General features: G+C 41.5%; 1 protein-coding gene and 1 long non-coding RNA gene across 2 annotated transcripts in view; one reads left to right on the top strand and one right to left on the bottom strand.

Moving 5' to 3' along the window:
• C13H1orf159 (chromosome 13 C1orf159 homolog) overlaps nucleotides 1-11,123 on the bottom strand; it is a 33,356-nt gene extending 22,233 nt beyond the window's left edge. The window contains exon 1 of the mRNA XM_019494033.2: nucleotides 10,940-11,123. The gene's annotated coding sequence lies outside the window, so the exon portion shown is untranslated. The remainder of the gene's footprint in view (nucleotides 1-10,939) is intronic.
• On the top strand, nucleotides 174-24,867 carry LOC109284724 (uncharacterized). The gene is made up of 3 exons (XR_002092294.2): nucleotides 174-237; nucleotides 5,750-5,908; nucleotides 24,391-24,867. It is a non-coding gene; the product is annotated as an uncharacterized LOC109284724 (long non-coding RNA).
• The last annotated feature ends 245 nt before the right edge of the window (nucleotides 24,868-25,112 follow it).

The following is a 25,112-nucleotide window of genomic DNA, read 5'->3' as shown; positions in this document are numbered from 1 at the left end:
GCGGCCCCCGCGGCGGCCCCACACCTGCGCTCTCTTCCCCACAGGTAACCCCCTTGGCAGGCGGCCCCCGCCGCGCGCGGGGCCTGCCGGGAAATGTAGTCCCCGTGCCCCGCGCTATCCCCCTGCGCCGCGAGGCGGAGACTACGCGTCCCAGGAGGCTGTGCGAGGCGGGCGGCCATTTTGAGCGTTGCTAGGAGACGCAGACGCCCCAGGAGGAGGAGGAGGAGGGGGGAGCAGGTGAGCTGATGGCTGGAGGATGGATAAAAATGGGAGGATGGAGGATATTGGGAGGGGGTTGGGGATGGAGCTGGGCCTCTTCCCCACACCCTGTCCATTACAACATGGGTGTATGGGCAGGGGGGGCTTCGAAAGGGGCGAGGGGGGAGTTGCATCAGCATGACGAGGGTCCCCAGTTCCCAGTGCGGGGGCAGGGCAGAAGGGAGCACTTCCCTTGCCCAGCTGGGCTCCACCGCCGCATCTCATGCAAAAATACAAGGCATCGCACGTGCAACGGGCCGCTGGCGCGGGGGGGGGGCAATGGCAACACCTTCTCTTTGCACCCGCTGGGCTGCGCTCGCTCGGAAAATCATTGTTCAAACCGCTACGAGACCTAGAAGTAGGGAGCGAAGCCTACGCAGGCGCGGTGTCGCAGATGGGCTCTCTCTGGGCCATGATACGCATTAATTTTGCTGAAGCTCATAACGCTGGGGTTGTTACGTTAACCCCTGCACGCTGCTCTTCACCCCTGCATGCTAGCACGTTTCAGTGGTGTCAGAAAAAAACCTTGCCTGCCTTAAGTGGCTTAAAGCACGTGCTATGTGGCTCAAAGTTACGCCACTCCAGGGCAGGATTCTCTCTTGATCCGCATTACCCAGCTCCTGTTGCATTGAGGTGGGACCCCTCCCCGCAGATGTGCCGCCCAAGTTGGAGGTGTGACTGCGAGCTCACACTCAGCCAATCGATATTTGTAGTGTAACGTATAGCACGGCCCTCAGACTGATGCCAACGTCTTAAATGTGATACTTGTCATCACCAAACCATCGCGCCGCGCAGGAAACCAGCAAGGAGAGGGGCGATCCCATTAGGTGCACAATACCGTAGACAGCATTTCATTTTGTTCCAGCGAGTGAGCAAAGGCTGTTATACTTTCTGGGCCTACCTTTCCTCCCTCATCTGACTACTGCAAAGGGCATGGTGACACCATGTTCATTTATCTTGAGCACAAAAAACAGCAGTTACCTGCAGATGGGCAATAGCACAGCAAGGGAACAAAAAGTTGTTGTCGAAGGAGACTAACTGGTACAGGAGACAGCCCAAAATCTAGGTTATGGGAGACTAGAGAAGCATTGTCCATGGGGTAATTAACAGAATTCCAGTTTGACAAACCATTCTTTAAACTTGCAAGTCCAGAGTACATATATTTAAAAGAAAATCCTGGGAACATTGCTGTCCTCTGGACGTTTATATGGGCCTTTCTAATAAAGGGAGAAATAATTGATAATAAGTAAGAATAGTGAAACTTGCTTTACAAAAAGCATTTCCAAATATGCATGGATTTCCAGTAATATTTTGCTGGCTGGGCAAATAGGAAGATAACTGGAAAGCCTAAGACAATTTGAACAGTAAGCTGCTGGTTTACATTTTAAAAATATACACCTTTTGAAGTTTCTAGATTAGTAGCTTTGGAAAGCAGCCTGGTATCGAAGCTGCAGTGCCCAAAAGCTAACGCAAAAATCTTGCAGGAAGACTCCTTCTAAGTGCACTCCCCGAGAACAAGGAAGAAGACACTTAGCACAAAAAGATGCTGGGGAACCTCCAGAGAGCACTCCTCGTGTTTCACCCACACTATACAAACCTGTGGTACCAGTCAGACTAGCTTGCCCAAGAGACATAAGGAAGGAAAGAAAAGAAATAAAAAAGATGTTCCTTGAATTTCTGCTGTCAGCTCTTTAATTCTGTTTGACGCTTAGTAATAAATATGTCACAGCTTCTCATAAACAGATGCACAAAGTAAACACTGAAAAATAGCAAGAATTTCTTTGCTAACTTCTGTTGTAGAATATCCTGAGGCATTACTTGTAGTTAAAGCACATACCTCTTCAAACTGTCTGTCTCTCTAGAAATGGACTCTGAGGTTCTCTAAAATATTGAGGAGAGGGCGTACTGTAATGACCCTGAATTTTAACTTCGAGGGATTGTCTTGTTGGTGTCATACATTTTTCCCCCTTTAACCAAGACAGCAGCCTCTCCACTTTCTATTCTGTCCATCACTATAAACTCACAGCGGACATAGGTGCTAAAATATATATTTCCTCTCCTGCTTTGCATTGTTTACTGTGGTTTGCACTAACGTTCGGTGAATATATCACTTTGAGCTTGTTCTGAAGCTTCATAAGATCTTTGTGACTTTACCATCCCCTCCCATCCAAATTTCACAAATGAAGCTCTTGCCTGAATATATATAATGAAAAAAGAGTCCAGTCACATCATAGTTCCAGATCCAGTGTATGCAAGAGCCAGTCCTTCAAATCCTTTGAATAGTTTAGCTTTTACAATACCCAAACTTATTGCATTTTTCAATAACTGGCGACTTTGTAAAACTCTCAGTGTCATTTCTATGTAACATGTGCCCGTGCTGAGCAAGATATGCTACTTTCAAGTTTGTAGATGGAAAATTGGGTGCTTTTTGAATCAGGAATCAGCAAAACATTTCAATAATTTACAAGGTAGAAGGAAATTCTATGCACTGACAACCATAGCCAGTTCTTTAAATTGTTCTGTTTGCATAATTCAGAGTCCAGCACTGCTGTGAAATAGAATTGCTGGAAAAGAATCTCAAATGTTGGCAATGTAAATGAATACACTAACTACCCATCTTGGCTGCTAGAATTCCCAAAGTCATTACTACTGCACCACTTGAAAAATCAGAGGACGGTCCTTCTAAACTAGGTTTCTGTCCATGGACACACATTTCTCAGCATGGAAGAGATAGCTGGCTTTGAGTAGATAAATGAGGCATGCAGTCCAGCCAGATTTCTGCAGTAATCTTTCCAAGTGAGGATGGTAGAAGGTCTCATCCTGTGTGTGCACTATACAAGCTAATAGACATGCTGAGACAATTAACTAAATATGGGTGCATGATTTATAGAAGCTGTTTTTGCGATAGAGCCAATGCTGATTTTTTTTAAAGGATTATGTAGCAGTATTGAAGTGTTTCCCCTGCTCCTGCTTGTTTAGCTCTCCCCATGAAATACGTCCAGGCAGCTCTCCGAGATGGTGTGGGGGGGATCATTAGAACAGATAAAAGAACATCCGATAGAAGTATGCTTGACAGGAGAGTTGTCCAAGAATGGTACATGTTCTGGAGTAGACATAAGGGAGAATTGTAAATTGCCTTTAAATGAAAGGAAGTAGCAGCTGGGAGATAAGACCCATGATAATAAAGATGTTTATCAAGCCACCAGAAAGGGAGCTATGGCTTTTCTGGACCATATTATCTGAAGTTTATCAATGGTATTTTATCACTAGGAGCCCACAGGGGGAGAGTTTGTGTTGCTAGCATGGAAAGGGCTTTTTCTGCCACTTGTGGGCATGAAAGATTAATGTCAGTCTAGTCACTTCTCTAGTATTTAAATAGATGTTCAGTTCTGGCCTCTTATTCATCTCTTTCTGCACAATACAGTTTCCTGTCATTTATGACTTCCTGATTTGGTGCACCGAGCTGTTAGCCGAGGCCGTTACTCACATTGCCTCTGAAAGTGAAAGGCATAGCAAAGCAGGTCTTGGGTATAGCAAAGAGTGCTGAGAGGAAGGTCTCCAACACAAAGAAGGGACAATTACACACAGGCTTATATGAGGGGCTGGCAAAGCACCACCATGCCCATAGGGAGACCTAATTGTGCCTTGCTCACATATGGTTGTGCATGCAATAACTTTTCAGTCCAAATGTTACAGAATGCTGCAATTACCTTTACAGAAAAGTATATATGAAGGCATGCTGTAATGCTGCTAAAGACAAACTGACATATAACCTGATTCCTTTTATCCAAGGCAGGAAAAAAAAAAAAAATCCAGCTTGCTTTATGACTGAAGAGAGGCTATGATCCTGAAGATTTATTTGATGTATTTTTGGAGGATGGCAATGAGACTGAGGGTTATTGTAGAAAGCTAGAGGTATCTGAGCATAGTCCATGCCTTATTCATTATCTTGACCAATAGCAGAGCTCCAGTGAGTCTCACCACTTCTAAGGCAAAAGATTTGGGATATTAAATCAGATTATGAGAGATGCACAACTTCTAGTCATGCTGGCATTATATATTCTCCTGGTAGGTAATTTGAAGGGGGTGCAGCAATGTTCCAGTTGACAAACTGCTGATTGAATCCCCCTCCCCAGGCTACTGCCATCCTGTGCCGGCAGTGCAATGCTTGACAAAAAGATGCAGCTGTACCATGCAACTTACAGGACCTGAAAAAGTGTCAACCCTTATAAAACACCCTCACACTACCAAATCGGCCAAGATGAGTCTCAATCTCTGGTATTTTTACTTTCTAGATTGTGTCAATTAAGTGAATGGATTAGCAGGCAAACAAATAATCAGATATTCAAAGCCATTCTCTTAAACTTATTATTTCTCATTGACCGTGTAAGGATGCCTATTTTAGATCAAACAGAGCTAAAAGATAAGCTTCAGGCTTGACTCTGTTCTGTTCTCCCTCTCTCGCATCCATTTTCCACTGTTGTAGTTCCACTAACTTCAGAGGATTACACTGATACATGGGGGGGGGAGGCAAAATCAGGGCCTCAGTGTTTAATAGCAATTCTTACAGAGTTATTTTAAGAGTCTGCAGTAGGATACATCAAACAGTACATGCCAGATAGCAAATGATACTTTGTGTTTTGCAAATGAATTTGCTTATCCTGTTACCTTCCTACAAGATTACTTTCGTGACATGTAGTTGGGCACCCATGCAGAAAGTTATCACACTGGAGTAGAATTAACCTACATAACCAAAGTACAAACACTAGTGGTTGTAATCTTTGTGTCTTGTCAAGAGAATCTGTCTCTGGTTGCTATAATTTTGTAGTCCACTATAATGGTAGCAAAGTTTCTGTACGACAACCAGGGAAATGCACATATACCTTGCTTATACAGAAACACCCTTGGGCAAACTAAATTACATATTGTATTTGCTAGAAATGGTTTTATTCTTACTGGCAAGATTATACAAAATTAGGCAGTTTTGCAGTTGTATTTTGAATTTCCTGTGTAAACTGCAACAATTGAGAAGTAGGTGGAAGATTACCTTATATCTATTGCATAAGATAGAGGAATCACAAAAAAACTTCCTAAGGCAAGTACTTCTCCATCAAGACAAAGGCATTAATGTGCTATACTAGAAATTTGAATTAAAATGTGCATGTTTATCAATTCACATTGACTGTTTCTGTGGAGTGGAGCTGCACACCTGTGGAGTGCCTGCCAGATAGATTTCAACCAACAAGCTCTTTCAAGTGGGTGATTCTACTTTAGAGCCTATAAGAATATTTCTAGACCACTTTTTATGGAACATCTGGGTAGCTTTGTTCCACTATTTCTTTTAATTATAGTATAAGTACCAAAAGGTCTTTTACAAGCAGGATTTTTTTTTTTTTTAAATGTAATTTGGTTTTACAAAGATATCATTTGCCTTCCCAAATGGCTTTTAAGTTGCAACTCATTTATGTAGCTAACTTTTTCATAACTGCAGGTCCAAAATAGTTGCCTAGAAAGAAGCATGGAAACAACAATGAAGAAATACTGCAGTTTCACAGTGTATCTTGAAGATTTAGATCAAGAGAAAAATAAAAAAGAAACAGAGATCCAGAGCATACAGGAGGCATTTCAGAAGTTCAGAAGAAAACGCCAGGTAAGATGATCTGTATCTAATCTAGAGTGGGGAACTGAGTTTAGTAATCTGTGATACAGTTTATATGACAAGCCATACAACAAAAATGCTACTATGACAGGAGAGTGGTTTCTGGCATTAGTATCAAATATGCTAATAGCAGAACTCAGGTACTTTCCTCCCTCTACAAGATGAGATTTCATGGTATTTTTTTCCTGCATATTTGTTAATTTTAAGACTATAGCAGTCTTAAGGAGATGTTTCCATTCCAAGTTATTTTTGGGTCTTCCTTTTAAACAGCTACTATCAGTACACTATCAAATATATAGCAATGGAAATTTGGGGATTGGTCCCACAAGTGTACATAAAGGATTGCACATGAACACACAATAAAAATTAATGAATGATGTGGGAAACTCTTAATCCCGTATTAAGAAGGTGCTGCTATGTAAGTGAGGGAATCCTGGTTGCCTAACAAGAGTAAGGTCAAAGCAGAAAGCATGTCACTACGTGTCTGCTGATAATTAAAACACATCTCAAAATCTGCCCATCACATTCTCAACTCCCATCCTTTTTTTGGGCATATTTGCAAGTAAGGAGGCTGTTCTGTAGAGGTGTAAAAACTTATTAATACTCAATGTAAAACTACGTCTCTAGCACTTAACCTTACTTATCCTTACACATAGCATCTGCTTGAATTTGGACAGGACTGCAAGAACATTATGCATGTGGGTCAAGTCCTCTGTGCGTTGCTAGATTTGTGAAAGGTTTTCAGAGGCCATAGCTCTACTTGTAATCAACTACATTTTCTGTAAAGTACATTGCTACTTGAATGTTATCACTGTTAGTCTTCCACGGCACTCTCTCTTTTATTGTATCTCATTGACATCAAGAGAATGTCAGGACAAACCCAGCATATTGTATTACACAGTAGGTTTGTTCTACAGGATTTTTTTTAACTGCTATTTTGTGTACTTGGGAGGTACCTTCAGGACTAGAATGGTCCCTGGTGACACTTGGCTATCTTGTCACTTCATACTGTTCATGGTTTTTTTTTTAAATGTGACACTTCTGTTTTGGGGTTTTTGAGTGAGAACCTATTTGCCATCAATTTGAGACTCTAGCTATGATGCTGAATGACTGTATTACTAGTGAAAAGCAAGAGTCAACTGTGCAGTTGAATTTACTGTTTTTTTCCCCAGTGGTAGACAATTGGCAGACAGTGCACCTGAACAGTGATGCATGAATTAAAAGTCTTTTAGATTCCACTTGACAACAAGGTTTTAAGCAAAAATCTGTCTTATGAATAATTGTATAGACAACACTGCCTGATACCCTACAGAGGGTTTGCTTGGTACATACAGTTATTTGGAGCAAATGATGATATTGGGATGTAGCTTGAAGACAGTCTGTAAAATAAGATTAAAAAAAAATCATGCAAATTAATCCTGTATTCATGTTGGTTTGGGATGATCCATTATTGCATCAAAATACACCTCCTTATTGGCAATATACTTTTAGCTTTGAATATTATTCATTTTCTTCATTTATGATCCTACTTTGAAGTGTTGACATGCATTATAAATACTCCTACAGGGGAAAAAAAAAAAAAAAAAAAAAGCTTACTTTTCATACAGCTATGAAGGATAGAGTGCAGTGGACTTGCCAGGTATATACTAGCTTGGTCATTCAGTTCTGAAGTCATGCTGACAACAGATAGAGACATGTATAATATAGTTCTTACAGATATTTGGAAATGCTTACAAGCAAGAGTTTACTAATAATTTTAGTTCAGCAATAAGGAATAGGTACATTTCTTTAGGAAGGACTGGTAAATCTGTCAAAGACTGGGAAAAAAAAATTGTAAAAAACACAGAAGTTACATATTATAGTTAAACTTTAGGATTCATCTGGCACGCAAACTCCCAGGTATAACAGAGCAATATACTTCTTAATGCTAAATATTAAAGTCTCTTCTTGCCTGGAGAAATATTGAATAAGAATATACAGCCTCAAGAATAGTCTGTAAGTGGGTACAATTTTGAATAGATTGATACTAAAATAAGAAATCCTACAGGCTCCTTGTTTTTAAGCAAAAATAGAAGAAAAAAAAATATTGCATTAGTTGTTCCACCATCAGCTGTATTTCAACTCCTCTTAATTTGAGAGACCAGAACAGTATAGCCAGGAAATTAATTCTTTTCCATCTTGCCTTTTAATACCTAATCTCTTTTTAAATACTGTAACTTTTATTCAGCCAACTGTATTGTGATAATAGTAGCTTTCCTTCTTATAGACTTCTGAACTGTAATACAGATCAAAAGCTTTGTATGCAATCATATGGGTTGGTTTTTTGTTTTGTTTTTTTTTTTTTTTGCACACGTTTCATTTGTTAATGTGCACAGCGGTCAAAAATGTAGAACTGCAGGAAATGTAATTAAACTTGATGAATAGTATTCATATCTCATGCATTTTATGATGTAGTCATCATCACAGAGGTATAATTATATACATTACAGTTAAAAGGACTTCAGCATTTCCTAGTTCTCCGGGTTTTATCAAACATGACCTATGTTCCATTTGGGAAGCATGGAGGAAAAAGAGGCGTAAGTAGATGCATTAGACCAGTGGTTCTCAACCTTTTTTGTACCAGGACCCATTTGTAAACATTGATGGCCAGTCTTGACCCAGTGCCCCTCACTGCTGACACACTGGCCCCAACCCCAGGCCCATTCCCCACAGTGTGTGGGACAGGGAGTGGGTATATAGGGCATCGACAGCCCCAAGTAGCTCTTTGCAGGCTGGAAGTCTGATACCCTGCAATGGAAAAGCCATGGATCCCCACCTTTTTCTCCTCTAAAGGAGAATCCATTTTAAAAGTTTGTTGGCAACCCTTTCATATATTCTTGTGACCCATATTTGCAACCCATGGGTTGAGAAACGCTGCATTGGACTCTCAGAGCTCTTGCTGCAAGTACAAAGGTGAAATACAAGAACATGTTTAAGGAAATATTCTAGGAGAATCATTAAAACTTTTTTAATACCTTTAGCAATATATAGGTTCTATTATTACATTGAGCAATATATTGTCTCTTATTTAAGTTTTATTAAAAAAAATAAATTGCATTTCGTTTGAGTAGTGTTATATTTATCTTGTGCGATGAGCGCAAGAACTAAATAGCAATGGAGGCACACTTGGATCATCTAAGGATGTAAAGGACCCCCCTAGGTATAGTATGTGCTGGTGTTCATTGTGTGTCTCAAAAAAAATTGAAAATGTGCAGTATCTGGTTTTGCAAGGTAAATAGCAGGGTGTCCTATGAATAGGGACCTACCTAACTCACAGCAAGAGAAAGCCATTTTCATGACTTGGTCACAGCCCAAACAGCCGATTTTGCAGTCATTTTGTGGCAGCCTCACCTATCAGCACTGGTTGGCAGAGGGGCCTGGGGTGGGGAGGAGGAATGAGGGCACAGCCAACATTTTGACTTCTGGCTGTCCTTTGTGCAGCCTTGCCCCTTGGCACTGATTGACAGAGAGGCATGACAGGGCAATCGCCATTTGGCAGCTTCCCTTTGTGCTGCCCTGCCTGCTGGCACCTTCCCAGACAGGCTGCAAGTCTTGGCGTGGTAACAAGAACCTCTGCCTCCCATTGGGGAGCCAGCATTTTATTTTTATTAAGTTTGTTTTGGGTTTTTGGGCTGATTTCCTGGGAAACCGCAGCCAATGCCTTTTTTTTTTTGCAGCGATCACAAAGATTGCCATTTTTCGTGGTTTCTGCCAAAATCGTGAAACCGTGATTTAAGTAGGCCCCTATTTATGAAGTTGCGGGTAGGAATGACTCTCTGATATCCTTGGGGAAGTCCAGAAATAACTCTTACGGAGTTTGAGCAACAAAGTATCAAAATTCTTTTGAGCACTAGGGTTAATTTTGCTCTCATATCTGATTAATTTGACAAAGTACCACTGTACTGAACAGTACTTCTTGGAAGAAACAGGACAGTTTTAACTAGATTTGCTATTCATTAAGCATACATCTAAGCTAATGACAGAAGAGCCTATAGAGAACCATTTATAGGAAGCTAGAGAGATTAGACTAATTTCATGGTCCTTCCAAAAAGGCCTAACTGGATTTAGAAGTCCTGACATGCAAGAAAGTATCCCTCAGACAGTGTCATTCTTCTGCTCCAAGATCCTTTCTTTCAGCAGCCTGAAAGAGTAGGAGCTTGATCTTTGCAGAAGCAAAGCATTGCATTTAGTTGCACCTTCAGGTGGTCTGAGCAACTCTCTACAGCTTGAGCCATGAGTCCCCTGCCTCCTGCTCAGTATTTTCCACTACACAACATTAAGGATTGTAGCTCTGCTTTCATTTTTAAAAAACTGTCCGGCTACATAAAACTTACATGAACTTATATTTTCTTACTCCCAACCTAAGAGATAGTAAGCTCTCTTTTGTAAAAGCAGCACACGCATAACATGTAATTACTGTTGATTGGCTACACAAGTGTTCCCGTATTGCAGAAATTCTGTCTTTTGCTTTTTAGTACTCTGGACCTAAGGAGAGTTAAGGTCACAGACTTCTGCATGCTGTAGAGGCTATCTTTTTATTAGAGGTATGCTATATAGTTAGGTATCAACTGAAATGTTCTCATTGTCAAGCCAGAAAGAGAGAGAGAGAAAATCATAGGTTTCTGACAGGTGAACATTGTATGGATACACATGCACAGAAGCAAAACACATCTCCTACTATGCTGCACCATAAGAGCTCAGCTTCAACTCAAACAAGTGTTTTGTCCCCAATACAGCTGAGAAACAATCAGAACAGCACACCTCAAAGTGCTTTTAGGAAAGGAAAAAAAAAAGCAAGTTTCCTTTAAGGACTTCTCTGATCTGAACTCCGGTAAACTACTGCCTCTTTGCCCTACCTGTCTACATTTACCAGGATTCATCATCCTTTTCTTTTTCAGAGTCTCCTTCACATTTCACGCTTCCCTTACAGACCACTTAATGCCTTAAGTCACAGAAAACTCAGCTTGGAATGCGAATACTTACGGATTTCCCTGAGTGAGCAAAAAGAGCACTAGAAGTGTCTGGGAGAAACTGTCTTGAACAGCCCTTGGATCTATAAAAAGGACCTTGGGAACGAAACAAAAAGTCAAGGAGCACAAAAAAAAAGAAAGTCCTTTAAGCCCTTCTCAGAGTTCATGAGATTGATTGTTTCTGATGAAAAAATAACACTGCAAAAGGAAGTAACAGGAAAACAAAGATCTGCGCAACAGGATTTCCTGCCAAGGGGCTTCTAGCAGCTACTGAAGCTGGGTAATTTAATAGCTCTCCTCTGTATGGGTTTATTAAGCATGAGGTTTCTGCCATTTATCATGCTGCCCTTGGGGTTTACTTTTTCCTTTCCTGAGCAAACAGTTGATAATCTGTAAATGCCTCTCTCCTACCCAGAACATTCACAGTTTAATTCAAATGGTACATGCGAGCTGCATACAGAATAAAGAGCATGCCATCCTTTTACAAGAATGGACATTCCCCCACAATAATCACGAGGACAGATACAGAGTGCCAATATTAATATTTATGGTTGTGCCATGAATTCACACCAGTAAAGATGAAGACTCTTTCAGCCCCCCTTGCCATAGAAAACAGAATGGGCTTTTTAGTAACCTGGTATTTCCAAGTGGAATTCAACTTAAAACCATTATGCTGAATAGTGAAGAGTCTTCTGCTACCTCCAGTATTTGCATTTGTATTCAAAAGTGGTTTAGCTTAAGATGACCCATTCATGAAAATTTAAATCCATAGTATCCCTCATTAACTTAAGAATAGTAAAAGCCAAAAAAGAATGGCTGTAAGTCTGTGCCATCCTACAAAAGGTTTTGCTTTATATGATACTTAGCGAACACTTTCAGAAACAGAACTGAGTCAGTCTGCCATGAGGGGACTGAGTAACAATAGAAATAACTGAAAGGTGGAAACTCTAGAGAGACAGAAGAATTTGGTGTGGTTTCTAAAGATGTAATGACAAGAGCAGAAGAAATTTCAGTGGTAAAAATATTCTTACAGGAAAATAATCATTTGGATGGTAGAAAGGCAGATTAAGGAAAAAAAAAAACCAAAACAACCCAACTTCTCCCATAAAGTGTATTATAGACGGTCAGCCTGCCTTTGCTGTGTAGTAAGAACACAGACTTAACTTCCCTTTTCAGTTGTCTTGCTATCATACATGCCTAGAGTGTAATATTTTCCCATCCTCTCTCATAAGTAATTTGAAACATCCTTAAATTGCTGTTAGGGTTAGGGTCCACTGAGCTTCCCTCCTAGTCTGTAGTTCCCATAAATTGACTTTGACGTACACTTTCAGAAACAGTGTTGAGAGATTACTGAGAGACTACTGAAAATGAAGCAGCAGGATGTACTTACATTTTCTTCCCATCTGAACATACATTAGAAACACGACATAGTTGAGAGAAAATCCTAGAAGGAAGTTAGATGATCCCAGATATCTATAGTTAAGACATCTTAGAAGCATGATGGACTGATGGGTAAACTGCAAGGTTTTGCAAGTGCCTAGGAAACTTGAGAATGTAGCAGAATCCTGCTACTATTTTGGATGTTTCCCAGTATTAATAAAGCTATCATAGATTCCTAAGCTTACATAATCCCCCTCTTGTCAGCCAGAATCCATTTGTAGCTCAACTTCTTGAACTTTAAAGCCTTCTAAAAACCATATGCAACAAAGCAGCACAGAACTAAACTTCTGTTTTTTTCAGTTCCTCTTATAGCTCCCTACACTGATCCTATTCCTTCATTGACCCTTACATACAAGAAAATCCCTCACCCCCACAGAGCTTCCTATATATTCTCATTTGCTAGCCAATTAACACCCTTTTAGTGGGTGCACCTGCAATAGCTTGAACATCAGCTCAGCTGCTCCAGAATGTTTAACCCTTTCCTTACATTGCATTACACAAAAGAGAGGGCTGTTTCATTTCCTCCCCGCCTCCACCCTTACATTTCTTTTTTATGTTACAGCTAGCGAATCAGCTCCATGTGCTTTTAATAGACACTGTTCTTATGTTGGATCATACCTGAATTTTTCTGGGTCCAGTTGCAACATGCTGTCCACACACAAGACAGTATTTCAACACTCCCTGAATCGCGGGAAGATGACGTTCTGGGACTTTCTCAAAATACGCAAACATCTAACTAAAGGCTTAAGTCCGAACATGCTAACAAAAGTATTAACAATGTAAACACAGAGATTCATTTTTCTCATTTATAAAGCATGGGCTCTCATAGTAATATCTGTGTTTATTTACAATTTAACAACACGATTAATGCAAGTGCTTCAATTTATAGACACTTCCTTAATAACCAGGATATATTCAGTCACCCAGGAAAAACAGGAACAAAAACTCTCACCCCTAACTTAGGCTAAAGCATATGTCAGTATTTTCAGAAGTGACTTCAGTTTTCTGGCTGTCCTGGAGCATGCTCTGTGTTTTAACTCTACAGAGTCGTTCTTGAACCAGCCGAGTTAGTGAGAGGTAGCTTTGCCTGAAGGACTGAGCATGGGACTACTAGCTAGAAACTCCTGGTCTCTAATCCTGCCTCTGAAAAACTCTTTGTGCCTTATTTCCTCTATGTGCACCAGGGGGATAATAGTTCTGCACTCCTTACTGTGGCTTTGCAAAGACTAATTGGTTAATGAGCACAAATGCTATACAGTACAAGGCAAGAAATGAACAAAGACAGCGGGAATTATTCTTGCCACCATTCATCCTTGTGGAATCCATGTTACATAACTATTATCACCAGGAACTTGGGCCATGCTTAGTCATAAACAAATTGATATATTTTTGGAGAGTGTCTCTGACTAAAGAAGCTCTGATTAAAGGTACTTCATATAAATGATAATCTTCCAACCCAAACCCTGTTCCTGTGATCACTCTGATTATAGGCTATCACTTTTTTCTACCTTTCATGTCTCTCTTATTTATTCACAATGTGGTTTCTACAGGGCCAGGACCTCTTCTGCCTGTGTGTCTTAAGAGTGCCTAATACTTTTGGGTGGTACAATAAAATGAATTGCACAATACCGTACACTGTTTTTGCCACTAATAATACTAGTGCTACTAAGGCCACTGGTAATGGAGGAGGTACTGTCATTTAAAAGAAAGCTGTGGAGATAACTTATTCTCTTTATGGACCCTTTATCTCACCTTTCTGCAAACCACTGTTGTTTTGTTCTGATCAGGCATCACAATCTTATTTTTATGACATGACAGTCTCCTCCCAGCAGAATTTTATCACCAAATCAGCACTGTGATCTCAGTACAGATGAAACACCAAAAAGAAGAATATTTGCCAGGGGTGGGGGGCCTGTGCATTGCTTATATTGGTTCAGTAAGATGTTAATTGTTAGCAAGAAATGTAGCCATAAACCCTGGGTTTGTTGCATTCTGTTTTATTGTCAAAATCTCAATGATAGAAATTGGCAGCTCTGCAAAAAATGGAAAAAAAAAGCCTTCCTTTTCTTTTTAACAGCCATAGCACCCACCTTCCTTTGCTTCCTCAGAGAGCCTGCCCTACAACTATTTAAATATACACATAACGTTTCAAAAATGAGTTGAACCTACTGTTCTGTGGACAAGTGCATGGGTTAGTGCTTTAGCCTAATGCCTAAACTGCATACCTGGCACTCCAGTAAGGAAGGATGGTCCAGAGGTAAAGGTGCTAAGTCTAGAACCTGGGGAATGCAGGTTGAATATCATACTGTCACCCGTTTCTTCCGTGATGGTGGGCAGGTCACCTGTTCTTGCTCTCTGGGAACGTGGTGAAAGTGTGCTTGTTGTGGATTACTTGTAATCTGCTATTCTTTAGACACCAGCATTATGTTGGTACAAATGAACCTGGAATTCTGAATGGTAAACTCAGCATTATCCAGATGCAGTTCAGCAAACCCTGTAGGATATCAAGGACAGAGTACAGAAAAAGCTTCCAAACTTCATACAAATTTGAGGTCTCATTTATGATCATACTTGAATGTCTTCCAGAATTTAAACAGAGGGATGAGTTCTGCTCCCTTCTCTCTCCTATATAGCACTTGGCAGCCCAAAACTGCCCCTCATCACAAATTCAGGTGTGCTAGGTGCAGATGGAGTTGATCCATATGACAGCGTGGTAGGAAGTATTCATAGATTCATAGATGTTAGCGGCTGGAAGGGACCTCTCGAGATCATCAGGTCCAGCTCCCCTGCTCTGTGCCTCTGTGTTGTGCAGAACAATTCACAGTCAGTTTTATGGAGATTTCTCTGAATTAGAGGAGTCCATTTAACCGTCCAGAATCTGCAGGTGCAAAGACTGCTTAAAACGTCCTTTTGCCCTACTTCTCACTGGCTATGTTTTCTGTGACACAAGTTCTTGAAGCACAGCAGAACTCAGTCCAAGTATTTAACAAAACAGATCTCCCTAAAGTCACTGCAGGTGGATCAGCCTGAATTTAGCTAACAAAGATACAACTCCTTGCCCTAAACGAACACAAATTGGGGCCTTTCTTTACCTCAGATCCTCGAGAGAGATTCTACGTAGTGCTACAGTGGGAAAGAAGGTAGCTCATCTGAGAAAGAACCAGTTGACATCAAAACTATCAACAATGGAGCCACGTTCACCAGGGATGCCTTCCATATGAAATGGGATTCTGGGACACATTTCTATCTCAAGTGTGGGTAATTATAAAGCCTACGAATGGCTTTGTATTTAGTCTTAGAGATATGCAGAGCATTAGAAATATATTTTATTCTGTTTCTTCCTCTTCTCCACTTGTCCTCTTCAGTAGGAAATCCAGTGAGACCTTCCTGGATTTTTTTTCAGTTTCTCTCCTACCATGATTTCTGTGTTGATCAAAGATCTTATGTAACATAGAGATCTGTCCCCTGCTGACACCTGCCACATCTAATATTTATTTTCTGAGAAGAGACTGTGTTAAACTTAAGTTAAGGTACTCACAGATCTGGGAACTTATGAAGTATCTTAGCTGGGGATATGAAAAAAAAATGAACCTCATGAGACCGTGGGAAGTTTGAAGATCTTTAAAAGAAATCATTTGTTTATTGCAGACATCATGGACCATTAGCAAAAGTGGCAAGAAAGATTACAGAAAAGCTGATTGTTTATTGAGTGTTGTGTGCTCTGCATTGGATAAGCATCTAAGAAGGTGCTTGGGGAAAACAGATAAACATATACTTAGTTTAACTGTTATTGCTAAATGCACTGCTATGACACCTATTATTTGTGCTGAATAGTGAAAATAAGCTTTAGAGATTCATCAGATTTCTTTTCCATCAATAGAGCTAGATTCTGAATTGTGCTGTCTTCAGAGAGAACTACTTACTCGAATGCACATTAAATTCAGGTGTTGGCCATCCAGAAAAACATTGCTCTGGTAGTTATGTACCAGGTAGGACAAGACCCAGACAAAGTGATCAGTCTCACAGTGTGAGCTACTGGGGGTCCTGATTCCTGGCAGAAGTGAAAGTCAGTAGCCCTACTCAAAGGTTCCCCACGCCTAGGAATTTCACAGTAGGGCACGATAGCAGGAGCCTGTACTTTAATGAATCTTAGATGGTTATAGTAGGAATCTAATGCGACTACAGAGCTGCTGGGTCTACTTTGAAAATCTTTGAAAATTCCTGGTGGTTGGGAGAGGTCCTGGACAATTGGAACAGGGCAAATATAGTGCCCATTTTTAAGAAAGAGAAGACGGAGGATCCAGGGAACTGCAGAGCAGTCAGCTTCACCTCAATCACTGGAAAAACCATGGACCAGGTCCTCAACGAATCTTTTTTTAAGCAAGCACTCGGAGGAGAAGAAGGTGATTAGGAACAGTCAGCATGAATTCACCAAGGGCAAGTCATGACTGACCAACCTGATTGCCTTCTATGGTGAGATGACTGGCTCTGTGGATATGGGGAGAGCAGTGGATGTGAAATACCTTGACTTTAGCAAAGCTTTTGATATGGTCCCCCACAACATTCATGCACGCAAGCTAAGGAAGTATTGGGTTGCATGAATGGACTTTAAGGTGGACAGAAAACTGGCTGGATTGTCAGGCTCAAAGGGTAGTAATCAATGACTCAATGTCTAGTTGGCATCTGGTATCAAATGGAGTGCCCCAGCGGTCAGTCCTGGGTCTAGTTTTGTTCAACATTTTAGTCAACAACCTGGAAGGTGAAATGGAGAGCACCCACAGCAAGTTCACAAATAACACCAAGCTGGGGGGAGTAGTAGATATGCTGGAGGGTAGGGCTAGGATTCAGAGAGGTGTAGACACATTGGAGGATTGGACCATGTGAAAGAAGAGACCCCAGAAAGGGAGGGAAACCCAGGGGTGACCCTTCCCTTTTACTTACCCCAGGCAGGAGAAGGAACACTGCCAGGGAACAGAGCACCATGCTACACTTCCAGAGCCAGTGCTCTGTCTGTATTGGCGGAGGTGGAGCCTGGAGCTGTACTTGCTGCCCTGGAGAGGTGCAGCTGGAGAGAGATGGCAGTGCTGGGAAATACAAGACACAGGAGGACTCTCAGGTCAATGCCAGCTGGCTGATACTGGTGGGTAAAGGGCGTTCAGCTAGAGATATGGGTGGTCGGAGAACCACCCATGATGTCTACAATCTCCCATGTGAAAAAGTAGGTACCTGAGTACCTGGGAGATGCAGCATGGGACCCTGCTGAGGAATGGGCAACTTGAACCAACTGGTGTGAGTACCATCTTTGGATTGATTTATTTTTCTTTTTTGCTTTTTTTGTGGGGGATTGTTTAATTAAATTGATAAAGGGGAATTACCCCCCCTGTCCCCCTGAAGAGGGAAAAGAATAAGTTGATTTTGCCCCTTTTCCTGTTGAGGATTCCTGAATGAATTTGATAAGAAGGGAGAAGCTGCAGGGGGGGGGGGGGGGGGGCGAATCAACCAACAAAGAGGGTTTGGACTTGAGTGAACTCACCTGTCTGAGTCTGCTAATGAGGCTTGATACAGGGCAGCACCCTGAATGGGAAAAGGGACTTCACCTGCTGTATCTTGCTCACCTGATGTGTGAATGGTGTAAAAAGCCTAAAGGGGCCTTATGCTGTATTTGTCACAAGGGGGTTATCCTCCAAAAGAAGGAGTCAGTCAACAACAAGGAAGTGGTAAGAGTGAGGTGTAGGGGAGAAGGAGCCCCACAAAGAAATTCCTCCAACAGGCCTGATTTATCACCCAGTGGAACCAGCTCCCTAATTAAAGTAAGATCAAAGCTGAGGCAGGAGAACAAATAACACCAGAGTGAGGCTGGGGGATAGCATCGACCCTTCCGTATCCTTACATCATTCATTGGGAAAACACCAGGTCAGAGGGGGCCTAGGCCTTAAAGCACCTACCCTGACAGACCAGAAGAGCAAAGTCCTGCACTTAGGACAGAACAATCCCATGCACTGGTACAGGCTGGGGACCAACTGCCTAAGCAGCTGCTCTGCAGAAAAGGACCTGGGGGTTACAGTGGACAGTAAGCTGAATATGAGCCAACAGTGTGCCCATGTTGCAAAGTAGGCTGATGGTATACTGTACTGCATTAGTAGGAGCATTTCCAAGAGATCAAGGGAAGTGGTTCTTCCCCCCTGTTCAGCATGGGTAAGGCCACATTTGGAGTACTGTGTCCAGTTTTGCCCCCCCACCCCACCCCACCCCCCCACTGCAGAAAGGATGTAGGCAGATTGGAGAGAGTTTCGTGGAGGGGAACAAAAACAGTTAGAGGGCTAGGGCACATGATTTCTGGGGCACCTGAGAGGGTGAGGAAACTGCGTTTAGCTAGTGTGGAGAAGAGGAGATTAAGACAGGGATTTACTAACAACCTTCAACTATCTGAAGCGTGGTTCTAAAGCGGATAGAATGAGCCTTTTCTCAGTGGTGGCAGATGACAGAACAAGGAGCAATGGTCTCAAGTTGCAGCAAGGCAAGCTTAGGTTAGATATTAGGAAAAATTCTCTCACTGGGAAGGTAGTAAAGTACTGGTACAGGCTACCCAGAGAGGTTGTAGAATCTCGATCGTTGGAGGTTTTTCAGACTGGCTAGATAAATCCTTGGCTGGGATAATCTAGTTGGGGATGGTCCTGCTTTGAGCAGGAGGTTGGACTAGATGTGACCTTCTGAGGTCCCTTCCAACCTTAATTTTCTAAGAGTCTATGATCTCTGAGATAGCTAGTTCATTTAGATTTTAAGGCATGCATATATGTATATGGAATGTATAAAAAATGATTACTGAATTGATGAATTCTTTTATGAATTCAGAATCAGCTGTCTGCTGCTTCATTTTCAGCATCCAGGACTATCTGGTAACTTGCTGGATATGAAATATGATGTATTGCTGCAAAATTTCTATACACAAACCAGAAATGTTTTTCTATGAGTGGCAATTATATTTCAATTTCAGAAGAACACATGGTACTGTTGTAGCAGCAAGTAACAGGGATTGATGTTTTGAACTCTTAGCATCAGAAGCTTGATCAGATGAGTTGTCGAATGCCCCGACTTTCTTTGAATTCAGTGGTGCCCTGGGGGAGAATTTAGCACCTCAAAGAATTAGGCCTTAAGGGAGTCAGAGTAAATATTCAATGCACTGAGGAGATTAGACCGCATGGTGCCTGTCTTTCTGGAGAAGTCTATAGTCCTTGTGCATCCATTGCAAGAAGATTTCATTTTCTGAAGCATGGAAGGAAAGATGGAATTTGCATTAGGCATGTAAACTTATGTTGGTAAGAGCCTGTAAACTGAGATCTCAAAAAGTTTCCACACGGTATACAAACAGATCAGTCCTCCCTTTCCTTAGTTAAGTGTACATGGCATTGTTACAGTCATTTATTCCCTGAGGGCCTAATGCTACTCCTCTCTCACAATGAATACAGAAGGGCCTAAGTGCAAAAGGATTCTTTAAAATACTGCGGTGCCCAGGACAGATGGAAAAAGGTAGTCCACTCCATAGATCCTGGTTTGAGGCATTTTTCCCCATTGTACAAGCAAGGGGAGTTGTCATCCTGTAGAATAGATGGATGTAGCCAGTCGGTTCCCAACTATCTGAATTAATAGCTACTACCAGCCCACAATACAGGCATAGGTCAGTAGCTGGTGTATGACTGCCCCAAGCTGTTGGAGGTGAAGATTTTGTCCTGCCCAGATCCCAAAGAGCTTTCACGAGGCCCCAAATAACTCACCTGCAATTCCAACTCACCTGCAATTCCTTGCCTGGAGTCACACTGGGATACTTTCATTTTATGGTCAGACAAGGTTCTTTGGGTAAATCTGATATCTTTTATTAGATCAACTCAAATAACTGGAAAAATTCTTCTTATGGTGGCACCCAGAAGCTGCTTTCTTGACTCTTCCAGGTGCTATAAAAAGCAGAAGAAAATACGGTCTCTGCTACACAAAACTTTTAATCTGAGGCATACAAAGATATACAAAGGATGTGATAGTGGGATACAATAAAAATAAGAACAAGGAGGGCTTGGTTTTTTGTTTTGTTTTTTAAGAACAATAGATGTGCACACATGGAGAAAATATACAAGATGCGTCACTCTTATCCAATTGTCTCATCAATCGTCAGCCTATTTTGCACAGTGAGTAAAGTCCAAGATACAGATCCTCAGCTAGTGTATATCGGTGAGGCTCCATAGACTACAGTAGAGTTACATGGATTTACACGGGCTGAGGGTTTGGCCCCTAAAGTCCTATTTTTCACTCTCTGGTATCACCATCACTGAACTCCACATCACGAAAACACCCCATGCTTTTCTATGAAGCCACCCTACAGTACCCTCTAACCTGACATTAGCCATTGAGAAATGCATAGGCTTCATGGGAGCGATAACCCCAAAGTGTTTTGTTATCCTAATCTACCAAAACAGGACAATAAATACGTATCTGAAAGGTAGGAGAAATTTATTAAAAGGGTGTCACTTGTGATTGCTCTTCCCCCTTTGGCTCATTAACTGAACTGATGATTCTTGCCAGCACTCCAAGACAGACACTGTTTCTCTAAAGGAGATCCGTATGTCAAAAAGCATTTGTGGGTAGAACCAGACCCTACGATGAAGTTATAAATTAAGCTTTTATGAAGGCACAAAAAGCATCCTGATGTCCTTTTTATAGCTTCATATAAGGGTAATGGCGATAAATTATTTGACATGCTGCAAGGGCATTTTACCCTTGTGCCAACCCTGATTGCTTTTTACTTTGCCGCATCTCATTGGGGTTGAGTTTATACCAAAATGTTTCTTTACACATTTATAAACTCAGATTATGGTATGATTTGCTTAGTTTCCCAAATAAATTAATTAAAATTAAAGCCAAACGTCTCTCAAACACAGATATCTCACCGATATTTTCTTCTCGTGTCCTTCCTTACCAGCATCACACCTAATTTTAGTGACGTTGCTGAAATGCGGCTTTAACAGGTGAATGATTAACCGTATATTATGATAACACAAATGAATATCAAATTGGAGGCATAATTGCAGGAACCAAAGCTATGAATTCTTTTGAGTTATGTACTGGCCATAAAACTAAAGTGTCACGGATGAAATAACACTGAGCACCACTGTGCATAGAAGATCAACTCTCAGTATTTCAGAGCTCAAGGAGTGCAAAACACACACGCACGTATATATATTTGTATAGTGGGCATAAAAATGACAGCAAGAACTGTATTCTCTAAATGTCTCCATTCCATCCATCATTTCTATTCAGGGCAAGTAGGAGGCAGGGAGGGGGCAATCTCTCTTTGATATGTCTGGGGATCTGGGAAAATCAAACAAGAAGCACCTCCCTGCTTCATGTTTTAGGAAACTGCTGTTTTTGAACAGGCTAGAGCCAAGCCGCTGGGATGAGATAAGGGAAAAAGAAAGTGCGTAGCCTGTGTAGTGATAGCTAAGAGCATTATGTCCACTCAGTGCAGAAGTAGTGTCAGTAAGGGAAACTGTGCTGACTTGTGGTGATTATTACTGTATCTATATAACAGGTGCAGGTTGCAGAGAGTATGTCAGGGGGGAATCACAAGCATTCCTCTCATCTGAGGTTTCTATGGAAGTACCAACCTGTCTCCCATCCTTGCTTTCTGACGTGCCAGCAGCCAAATAATATCTGCTTCCTTCTTAAACCACGGAGAAAAGGGCTGCTTGTGCCCTTTTGCCTTCCAAGTTGCCCTTACAAAGAGGCCATAGTCTGTTCCTGTGGTTTTTAGATACACTCTGAGCCATTTCCTAGCATCTGTTTTTCTAAGCTTCATAATAAAAAGGTTAAGGATGGTACTTCCCTGCTACTGGAAACAGAAAGTAGGATTCTGTATGATAAGTAGGCACCATAAATACCTGTGCAGTCAGTAGGAGCCGAGTCACTGTGTCTTTTAATGGGCACTCGGCACCTTTCAGGACTGTGCTCCAAAAAATTAGAGGCAGGAAATACCTATTACTGGTAGGTCATCTTGTCTAGGTGTGTGTGCTAGTTCAAGATATATCCTACAGTAGGGTCTCATATGCTTCATTGAATCTAGTAGCAAAATGAGTCAGACATTGAAGCTTCTGCCTCTTCTTCTGAGAGAGAATTCTTCAGGCAAATAGAGCTCGTAGTAAGAAAATGCTATCTGATCTCTAAGCTAGCGCTCCTTTTCTCAGCTTTAATCTCTTGCTCTTACGTATGCCACCTCTGATCACCCAATACAATATCAGGAGCTTATTTCAAACCCATCTCCAAGCCAAGAAATTTTTTGTATGGCTTGGTCGCTTTCTTGGAAAAGATGCTTTGCTTTTGCAGATAGAAGCTCTAAATCAATCCATGTCAAGGGCAGGGTTGAAATAGCCTGGCACCTGGTTGCCTGATTTTTGGTGGCTTCTCTGTGCTACTTTTGGGTCTTGTAGAATGACCTTAAAGGGAAACGAAGTTGTTCTTAATGGCCAAAAATCTTTCCCTGCTGCCCACTCTGATTAATTCAGCAGGGCACTGGGGAACCCCATGGGTGGCAGCAGAAGAAACCTAAACTGACTGATTTCCTCCTACTGCACAGATAAAGCTTTAGTTTCCCCCTCCTCTCTCCTGTTCTTCACCTGTAGCAAGGTGGAAGGTTTTTAACAGAGTGCTTTGTGGATGTAGTGGATTACAGGGGTTGGAGTAAATGTTCTTCTGGGCCCTCTTGGAAAATTGGTTGCCTACGAATGCTAGGGACTAGATTTGGTAGCCCAGGAAACCCTTTCTGGTGCTGTGTTCCTATGTTCCTCATCAGGCAACTGAGATAGGAGTAAAACCACCCCAGGGCAAGAATAGTTTCCAAAGCCCCAATAGCTTCCTGTGACGTTTCTTGGCAGGATCAACAAGAAGTAGATTTCTCAGCTGCATCCCTCCACCATGCTGGTCCTTTCCCCATCCCAAACCACAGCCTAGCACAATCAGAGCATTAATGGACTGTTTACCCCCCTTCATTCCTTCTCCAAATGATGCCTGGGGAGCAAAAGATTACACTAGTTGTACTGTCACGGGAACAGCTATGACTGTAGTAAAGAGAACAGGGAAATTTGGTGCTTTTTGTGGTCCGAGGGACAAATAAAAAGACCTGTGATCTATGTAGATTTGGGCTCTAATGAAGGAGATTCAGAAACAACTCAATTTTCCAGGAGGCTGCAAGAATTTCTGCTGCATGAAGGATGCAAAAGCAGAAGACATCCACAAACAATGTGTTGGGTGTAATCTGAAACAATAATACTATAACTGTATGATAAGCAGACTCTTTGGGGTTGTGCAGACTTAAACCAGATAGAGCAAACGCAGCCCTGAGAGTATCAAAACTTTCTGCCCAGACGCTTCAACCAGATGACTCATTCTGCAGGGGTAGGCTGGAATGGTTAGCAGTGCTGGAGAGACCCCTCGTGGTAGACCTCTCATTTACAGACCAACGTGCTAAAAATTGTGGCATCATTTTCCTATATTTTGCAGAACGAAGACAGACACAGATAGCTTATGATTCTTTTGGTTGCTTGTGTTTCCAGACATATCCCAGATAATCTTCATCATTAAAAAAAATAAAATAAAAATCCGTGAGTCAGAGTCTCCCCTCAGACCAGTGTAAATCAAGAAGAACTCCACCCAAGTCCGTGGAGTTACAGCTGTGTATAACCAGTAAGAAAATCGAGCTCTTTGATTTTTGGATGATTGGCTACACAGTCCATTATGAATCTGTGTTACTTTGCATCATATTGTAGTGCAAAACTGTTGTGAAATGACACGGTGCGAGTTATTAGACATCAAAAAGAAAATCAATCTTTTGATTAGGTGTCTCCAGATGACATTTATAGCAGATCAAGAATTAATTCAGCAAAAGTGAGTATTTGAAATTTTAATTGCCTTGGTCGGTGAATAATTCTGCATATGTGCACTACAGATATAAAATAACTGAGGTTGTTTTATTTTTCCTTACAGATGGTCTCCTTCATCTACAATGCAATTTCAGTAAGGAAATTTATTTCTGATTGAGAGCGAGAGTCATAAATAGAAACCTATTATCTGCAGTGATGATAGGAGAAGGGCCTTCTGTTAAAATGATCAAGAATGAGGAGAGAAAAGGCCTAATGTTGCAATTAACTTCAGTTTGCGACCTGTCAAAAGCCTCCTACTTCATGAGAAATTCTCCACTGTGTAAAGGGAGGATGGGTGGAGGAGATACTATTTGAAAATCTAATTCAAAGCACATGCTGCCCTCAGATAACACAGCAAGAGGTAATCTGGTTCTACAGGTAAATATCCTTTCAAGAGATTCAGAACTGAGCTATGATTAAGCTAAACAGAGCGTATAATTTCATGAATTATCCACATTTCCCCTCATGATTCAGTAGCGAGGCTGCTTTATCTAATTCCACAACCAGAGGTAAATAAATGCCTGTGAACTTCTGTCGTACAGATCCTTCGTTGTTTCAGTTATTTATTTTTAAAGGAAATGTAGTGCTCAAGAACGGTGCTAGGACTGACAGCTCTGAAGACCTCTAGTTACTCACAAAGCGCTTGCTACGTGGTCAGTGGAGCATATGTTCCCCCCTCCTATGCGCCAGTTTGCTTTTGTGCCTCAGTCTGTGTCGCTGTTGTGGACACCTGTCCACTAGGAACTGAGACTCATCAACTCATTTCACATAGGCTGTTGAGCAGCT

The sequence above is a fragment of the Alligator mississippiensis genome, chromosome 13, assembly GCF_030867095.1.
Source record: "Alligator mississippiensis isolate rAllMis1 chromosome 13, rAllMis1, whole genome shotgun sequence".
Lineage (NCBI taxonomy): Eukaryota > Metazoa > Chordata > Crocodylia > Alligatoridae > Alligator > Alligator mississippiensis.
This window is presented reverse-complemented; position numbering and strand designations above follow the sequence as displayed.